Here is an 8,841-nt window from a genome sequence, read left to right on the forward strand (position 1 = left end):
TTGCGTCTCTGGATTTGCAAGGAATTGTGCCATATTCTTTTGTTCAATTCAATTGGCTTTCTTTGCTGATTGTCAATTAGCTTGTGTTGGGATGCATCGGTTAAAAAGTTTCTTATGATCTCTCCCTAGATCTAATATGCTCACGAGATTGGATTTTTCTTCTTCGCAATGGAGTTATTTTGTGTTTTATCGATTGATGAATACAAGATGGATGGTTTTCTTGAGTCTGATCCCAGAAATTACCTCCTTTACTAGCCTTTCTATATATTTTTTTGAAAATAAACTAGGGTTTCTATATTCTCAGATCTTTTTGGCGGGTGAAGATTTTCCTCAGAGAGAAAGTGGGTTGCGTCTTCAATTTTTAAGGAATTTTGCCACGTTCTTTTGTTTATTGCCTGTGTCTGGAATGCATCTGTTAAAAAGTTTCTCATAATCTTTCATTGGATGTATCGTATGCACAAGAGATTGGATTTTCTTTTTCACAACGAAAATGTTGTGTTTTTATCGATTGATGGATAGATGGAGGGTTTTCTTTGATATACTGATACGTGGTATGGACGGATTTCAGAGCGGGTATAGGATCTGTAATTTATCTTCCAAAGAGCAAGTTGGGCATCTTGAATATGTATTTTGATTTTCACAATGGCAAGAATAGGATCTTTTAGCAATTGATTTGTGACACGGTTTAGAGGCGATTTTGCCTTTTGAGTTTATGTATTGTATTAGTAGCATCTGATCCGATTCCGCATTAACTGGGCGGATGCATGTTTTTTTGGGTTGGCAATTGTTTGTTGTCTCCGATCTTGGAAAGCTGTTTAAATAGCATTTGATACGTTGTTCATCCAAGTGAGTTTCTATGCCTAGAGATTCTTGTGGTTAGTTCTATTATTTCTATTGTATGATAGAGGTGGACTGTAATGACATTCAATCCTGTCTTACAATTTTTCAGTGTTCCTGCTACTTTGTGAGGAGTCTTGCGGAGTCTGGATTTCAAGATTTCAAGATGGTATATCTTTAGGCTGTATGAGTTTGCGATCTCTAATCTTTTGTTATTCATCTAGATGATGTGTTTGTGTTCCTCATATTGTGGCCTCAGCTGAGCTTAGGGTTATCTTATTACTCCTTTTCTTTCCTGCATTCAGATGTGATATGTACAGATGTCAATATGTACTGGCTTGGATTTTTTCATTTCCCAGAAACACTTGATGGATACAAGTAGTGGATTTCTTTGAGATATTTTTTTTGACTTCTTTATCATATTTTGTCTCTGATTTTGTTTGATTATTTCTTCACCTCCATCAATGAAGAGCCTTCTGTTTCGTGAATTATTGACTGATGGGTACGAGAAAAGGGTTTTCTCTAAGCTATCTTACTTTGGGGTCTGCATTGATAATTTCACGGCGAAGGATTTCATGCTGTTTCCTTTCTTCTTTAGAGAGTTCTAACGAGAATTGTAGTTGTCATCCAACCTTGGAATTTCAGAGGGTGCTTAGAATTGTAGTTGTCATCCAATCTTTTCATTATCAATGAGCGCTTTTGAAGTTTGAGAATCCTGAAATTGTGTTATAATTTTTAGGATGGCAACAAGGGTGTTCATCAATTAATTTATGAAAGGGGGAGAAAGTGATTGTTTTGTCTCTTCTGAATTGTAATATTAGTTGCATTTGCGTCTTTTTGGGCGAGAACTTGGCCTTTTGTCTTGGTGCCTTTGTATGCAGTTTAGTGAAGAGGATTTCTATGCTTATGGATGCTTACTAGTTATAGTTATTTTTTCTATGTTATGATGAGGTGATTTTTCCTGAATTTCAATTGGGTCTTTCGGTTTTCTAGGGTTGCTGATTGATTTGTGAAGGACGTCAATAATGAAAGATGGGTATCTTGTGAGGCTAAGTGAATTCGTTTTTACTTCTTCAATGTTATGTTGATGGTCTTCCTGTTCATTACACTGTTGTGTCACCTGAGCATAGGGTCATCTCATATCCTCTTTTTCTTTCATGTTCTCAGGTGTGATATGCACAGGTTTTGGATATTCTCATTCTTGTGAAACAATTGATGGGATAAGACGAGGGTTTCTTTAGATATATAGGTTTTTATTACCTTCTAGGATATTTTGTTTTGGGTTTTTTTAATATACGTCCGTGAAAATCCTTCTCCTTTTGAGTTTTATTACATGATGGGAGGTTTTTATTTGAGTTCGCATTTTTTGTTTCGGTTTGATAATTATATGGTGAAGGATTTTTTTGTTGTTTCATTACTTCATTGTGGGAGTTTTAAGGAGAACTGCAAGTGACATTGAAGGATCGAATTTAAGAGGACTTTCGGGGCTTGATATTTTCGAACTGGCAAAGGGGCCTTTTTAGCAATCAATTTTTGATACATAAAAGGGATTTGCCTTCTCTTTTGTTATGTTGTATTAAAAATCATTATTTTATTCTGTGAGAATGTAGCCAATGTGAGAGTGTAGCCAATCTCTGGTTTTTCAGGTTTCCAATGAGCGTTTGGTGCCGATCGTGTAGGTGCTGTACTGTTTTGTTCGCCTTTGATAGTCAGCAAAGGGGGGTTTTTAAGCATGGAGATGATGTTTGTTTAGTATTCTCATGCACGTTAAAGTAAATTTTCATTGAATCCTTTCTGGTCCTTAATTTTTCAGGAGTTTTGTTATCCAGTTAAGGGTCTAGATTTCAAGAGTGACAGACTGTGCCAGATATGGTAAGAAATCTTGTTCATTATATTTATTCTTGTTTACCTTGACATCTCTCTTCCTTGATTGCCAATTTTCATTGCCTGTCAGGAATCAGGAATGCATCAGTTAAAAAGTTTCTTAGATTCTTTCGTTGGATGTATTATATGCACAAGAGATTGGATTTTCTTCTTTGGAACAAAGCTGTTTCATTTTTTATCAATTGATGGATACAGGTAGGGTTTTCTTTGAGATACATATAATCAGTCTCGCCCTAGACAGCTTTCTTTGGGATACATATAATCAGTCCTGCCCTAGACACAGCTTTTTTTGAGATACATATAATTGTTTCTTTTTTAGAGGGTTTTAAGGAGAGCTGTCGAAGATATTAAACAAAATATATTTTCAGGGATGGCATAGGACCTGTAATTTATCTTGCTAAGAGAATGTTTGGAGTTCGGCTTCCTAAATTTGTATTTTGATTTTCATGATGGCAAGAAGGGAGTTTCCTTTACCTACTGATTCCAGACATGATTTATCGGGGATTTCTGGCTTCTTCTGAATTGTTGTATAAGTATCATCTGATTCGATTCGGCATGAACTTAGTGGCTGTATGGTAATAGTTTGCATCTGATTCGATTCGGCATGAATTTAGTGGTTGTATGGCAATAATTTGTTGTATCTGATCTTAAATGATTATCTGGATGACGTTCGATACATTGTTCCGTAAAGAGATTTTCTATGGTTAGAGATGCCGTTGGTCAACCCTTCTATTTCTATTGTGCAACAGAAGCTGATTTTTAATGAAACTTCTGTCTGGTCCTACAGGTTTCCAAGGTCCCCTGCTACTATGTGAGTATGGATTTCAAGATTGAAAGATGATATATCTCATGGCTGTATGAGTTTGTGATCTATAATCCTTTGTTATTCATCTTGATGATGATGTCTGTTCCTCAGATTGTGGCCTCAGCTGAGCTTTGGGTTATCTCATTTCCTACTTTTCTTTCTCTCTCTCTTTTTTTTGTTTTTGAAATGGTATCCTTTTCTTTCTTATTATCAGATGTGATTTCTACATTTTGGATTTTATCGTTCCCCAGAAACACTTTTTGGATGCGAGAAGTCGATTTCTTTTATTTATTTCCTTTGTTTTGGATTCCTTTTAAGATATTTTGTTTTGTATTTTGCTTGATTATTTCCTCATCTGGAACACTTAAGAGCCTTCTGATTCATGAGACTGATGGATACAATAAAAGTATTTTCTCTATGCTATCTTACTTTTGGGGTGTTCATTGATAATTTTCCGTTTAAGGATTTCTTGCCATTTCCTTTCTTCTTTAGAGATTTTCAAGAATTGTAATTTTCATCGAACCATGAAATTTCAGAGTGTTCAGAACTTTATTTTTCTTAACCAATTAGTGTGTTTGAAGCTGGGAATCTTGAATCTCTGTTCATGACTTTATCCTTCCTTTATTGATGAGCGCTTTTGATGTGAATCTTTAAATTGTGTTCTGTTTTTTTTTACTAGGGCAACAAGGGTGTTAAGCAATCAATTCCTGAAAGACGAGTAAAGGGTTTGTTTTGTCTCTTCTGAAGTGTAGTATTAATAGAATCTGCTGCTTCTTTCTTTTTTTACAAGAACTTAGCAATTGTCTCATTTTTTAGGTTGGCATTTACAGGTTGCCACTGGTCGTAGACAATGGAACTGTCTTGGCTACTTTCAGTGAGGGGGATTTCTACGCTTAGAGTTGTTTCTTGTTTATAGTTATTGACTTGTTTATTTTCTTGTAGCATGAGTCGATTTTTCATGAATTTCAATTGGGTCTTTCGGTTCAAGGGTTGCTGAGAATTCCTTTTTTAAATCTTCGAAGTTTTGTTGATGATGTTCTTTTCGTTACATTTTTTTGTCACCTGAGCTTAAGGGGTCATCTCATATCCTCTTTTTCTTTCATGTTCTCCGATGTGATATCCACAAGTTTGGATTTTCTCATTCTCGTGAAACACTTGGTGCTACAAGGCGAGGTTTTCTTTTGATATTTATGTTTTGGATATCTTCTTAGATATTTCGTTTTGGATTTTTCTAAGATACATTTATGAAAATCCTTCTCTTTCTGGTTAAATTGCCTTGTGATCAATGAGAAGGTATTTTTGGTGTTTCATTGCTTCATTCGGGAGCTTTTGGGAGAACTACAAGTGACACCAAAGGATGGAATTTTAGATATTCAGGGCTTCTTAGATTTCACAACCGCTAAAAGGCCCTTATTTAGCGATCAAATTCCGTCAGGGAGTAAAGTGGTTTTGCCGTCTCCTTTGTTATGTTTTTAAAAAGCGTCTGATTTTGTTTCATGAGAATGTTGCCGATGTCTGTGTTTTTAGATTTCTAATCATCGCATGGTGCTGTTTGTGTGTGGGTGTTGTACTATTTTGATTGCCTTTGACACGATATTCGGCAAAGGGGGTTTCTATCTGTGGAGATTCTTTGCTTGTTATTTCTCTTGCACGGAAAAGTAACTTTTTATTAACTCAAATCTGGTTCTATAATTTTTTTCAGGAGTTCTGATATTTTGTGTGGGGCCTGGATTTAAAGACTGAAAGACGATATCAAGTTTGGTAGGACCTGTTAATTTTTGAAGAAGGGATGAAGGGGGGATTGTTTTGTCTCTTCTGAATTGTAGCATTAGTAGTGTCTGCTTCTTTTTTTGGGGAGAACTTAGCGAGTGTCTATTTTTTCAGGTCAGCATTGACCTGCTTCTATTTTTGGGGAGAATTTAGCCAGTGTCTTGTTTCTCAGGTAGGCAGTGACAGTTGGTCACTGGTCCTTAACATTGGAATTGTCTTGGTGCGTTTGATATGCTATTCCATTAGGGGGATTTCTGCATTTAAGAGTAGCTTTTTTTGTTAGTTATTTTTTCTCTTATATGCTGATGCGATTTTTCTTGAAATACAATTTGGCCTTTCGGTTTTCCAGGGTTGCTGCTTTGTGAAGGACGTCAAGAATGAAAGAGGGGTATCTTGAGGCTATGAGAATTCCTTTTTTATATCTTCTTAGTTATATTGATTATGCTTCTGTTCCTCACATTATTTTGTCACTTGAGCTTTGGGTCGTGTCGTGTTGTCTTTTCCTTTCATGTTCTCAGATGTGATATGTGCATGTTTGGATTTTCTCGTTCTCATGACATTAAAGCATTGAATTGGGGCTTGTTATTTCTCAACAGGCAAAGGGGCCTTTTTATTCAACAGTTTCTGATACGACATAAAGGGGGTTTGGCTTCACTTTTGATATGTTGTTTTAAAAAGCATGTGATTTTAATGTGTGATTTCAGGTTTTTCTAATGATCTCTTGGTGGTGATCGTGTGGGCGTTGAGCTATTAGGTTGCCTTTGGATAACAAAGTGGGTTTCTATCCATGGAGATGTTTGTTTATTATTTTTAATGTTCGGTAAAGCAAATTTTCATTGAGTCCAATCTGGTCATTCAGTTTTTCAGGAGTTCTGATATTTTGTAAATTATCTGGATTTCAAGAGTAATAGATTAATATTTGAAAGAGTGATAAATGGATTCTTCTGTTTCTTCTGAATTACAGTATTAGTAGCATCAACTTCTTTTTTGGCGAGAACTTAGACAATGTCTGTTTTTTTCAGGTTGGCATTGATATGCTACTCACGAGGGGAATTTTGTATGCTTAGAGTTGCTTTTTGTTTATAGTTATTTTTTTGGTAGGCTTAGCTTTCAATTCATCCACCTTGCATGGTGAAGCATTTTTTCATGAATTCCAATCTTTTGGTTTTCCATGGTTGCTGATTTGTGAATGATGTCAAGATTGAAAGAAGGTTAACTTGAGGCTATGAGAATTCCTTTTTTAAATCTTTTAAGTTATGTTGATGAGCTTTCAGTTCCTTGCGTTGTTGTGTCACTTGAGTCATCTCATCTTGTCTGTCTTTCATGTTCTCAGATGTGATATGCGTTTGTTTGGATTTTCTCATTCTCTTGAAATACTGGGGGTCAAAAGACATGTGTATCTTTTGATATATATATATGAGAAAAATGATTATATGCTTGAAGCGCATCTGCATCGGTACACTTGAAGAGAGAGAAAGCTTCTTATTGGCTGCAAAGGTGGGCCCAAAAGCGTAAAGAAAAAAAGAGTAGCGGCGTTATGGAGGGTGCGTCTTGGACGTACCCTCGAAAAAAAAACCTTTCTCCTACACGCTCTTCTCTCTCTCTGTTGGGAATTTTGGGCGAACAAAAACCCTCTCTCTCTCTCTCTCTCTCTCCTCCGGCCATCTCTTCCATCTGGCCGAGCTTTTCGACGGTGGAGGAACCCTATCAGGTGCGTTTCTTCCTTCATCTGCTCTTTATCTCTTCTTTTTTCTTTTTTAGCAGCCCTAAATGAAGTTATTTTCATTAAATAGGGTTTACATGAAGATTTTCTTTTTAATTTTTTTACATCAAAATAGGGTTTCTCATTCAAGCTATTAAGGTTTGTTTTAGATTTGTGTATATGCCTCCTTTAATCTGTTTTTTTTTTTTTTTCAATTTTCTCTCTGAAATAGGGTTTAATTTTTACATAAGAAAGGGTTTCTTCTCCTTGAAAAAAGAGGGCTTCATCTTCTAGATTAAGTTGAAAAAAGAGGGTTTCATCTTATTCCAGGTGGTGTTGGTGTTTTTTTTCTGTTCTCTTCCTTTTGTCAATAAAGTTCTTTCTTTAATAATAAAGAGAGATAAATCTTTTTGGAATTAAAAATGCATAACACATTTGTTACTCCACTCTGTCACCTTGTTCAATTGATCATATGAATAACTTTAACCTTGATATCCAGATGGATTTGATTGGAAATTGTTCGTTGTTAATTTTTTTGAGCAATTTATAATTGTTCATTTCTATTGAACTTTAGATTTTGATAGTTCCATACAAAACTGGTAACTGGCCCCTCATGCTATCATCTGAAGTCTCTTTCCTTTTGACATTGATTTTGTCGGAAGGTAAGAACGTGAAAGATCACATATAGTTTTTGACATTGATTTTGTAATACAAGTTTAAAGGTGAAACCCTCTTTTTTCTGGGAAACATTTTATCGAAGTGGGATTGCTGGTAATTTTGTATTTTTCTTTGTTTCTCCAATGTAGATTTTTTTAAATCCAGTGAGGGGAGATATTCTTGGAGTTTAGTCTCATGAAATATGTGTGTTTAGAGTAGCTCTGCTGTATCCTTTTTCCAGAAAAATGTAATCTGATTCTTTTGTGTCGAATTTTTATACTTGGGTATTAAATGAGACCCTTGAGCATGTACTGAGTTAGCAGATTCCTACAACAATAATCACATTTTTTCTTCACATTGGCAAGAATAGAACCTAAAAACACTCATATTTCACAAAAATATTGTTGTAGGAATCTGCTAACTCAGTACATGCTCAAGGGTCTCATTTAATACCCAAGTATAAAAACTCGACACAAAAGAATCAGGTTACATTTTTCTGGAAAAAGGATACAGCAGAGCTACTCTAAACACACATATTTCGTGAGACTAACCTCCAAGAATATCTCCTCACTGGATTTAAAAAAATCTACACTGGAGAAACAAAGAAAAATACAAATACAAATCTACCAGCAATCCCACTTCGATAAAATGTTTCCCAGAAAAAAGAGGATTTCACCTTTAAACTTGTATTACAAAATCAATGTCAAAACTATATGTGATCTTTCACGTTCTTTCCTTATGACAAAATCAATGTCAAAGGAAAGAGACTTCAGATGATAGCATGAGGGGTCAGTTGTTACCAGTTTTGTATGGAACTATCAAAATCTAAAGTTCAATAGAAATGAACAATTATAAATTGCTCAAAAAAATTAACAGCGAACAATTTTCAATCAAATCCATCTGGATATCAAGGTTAAAGTTATTCATATGATCAATTGAACAAGGTGATAGATGCTCCATGGAGTAACAAATGTGTTATGCATTTTTAATTCCAAGAAGATTTATCTCTCTTTATTGTTAAAGAAAGAACTTTATTGACAAAAGGAAGAGAACAGACAAGAGGGGCAAAGAATGCCCAAATACAAACACCAACACCACCTGGAATAAGATGAAACCCTCTTTTTCAGAAAAATCTAGAGGATGAAGCCCTCTTTTTTCTGGGAGAAGAAACCCTCTTTCTTTTGTA

Source organism: Tasmannia lanceolata, unplaced genomic scaffold (assembly GCF_043159265.1).
Source record: "Tasmannia lanceolata isolate RefF3 unplaced genomic scaffold, GAP_Taslan_0.1 ptg000005l, whole genome shotgun sequence".
In the NCBI taxonomy this organism is placed as follows: Eukaryota; Viridiplantae; Streptophyta; class Magnoliopsida; order Canellales; family Winteraceae; genus Tasmannia; species Tasmannia lanceolata.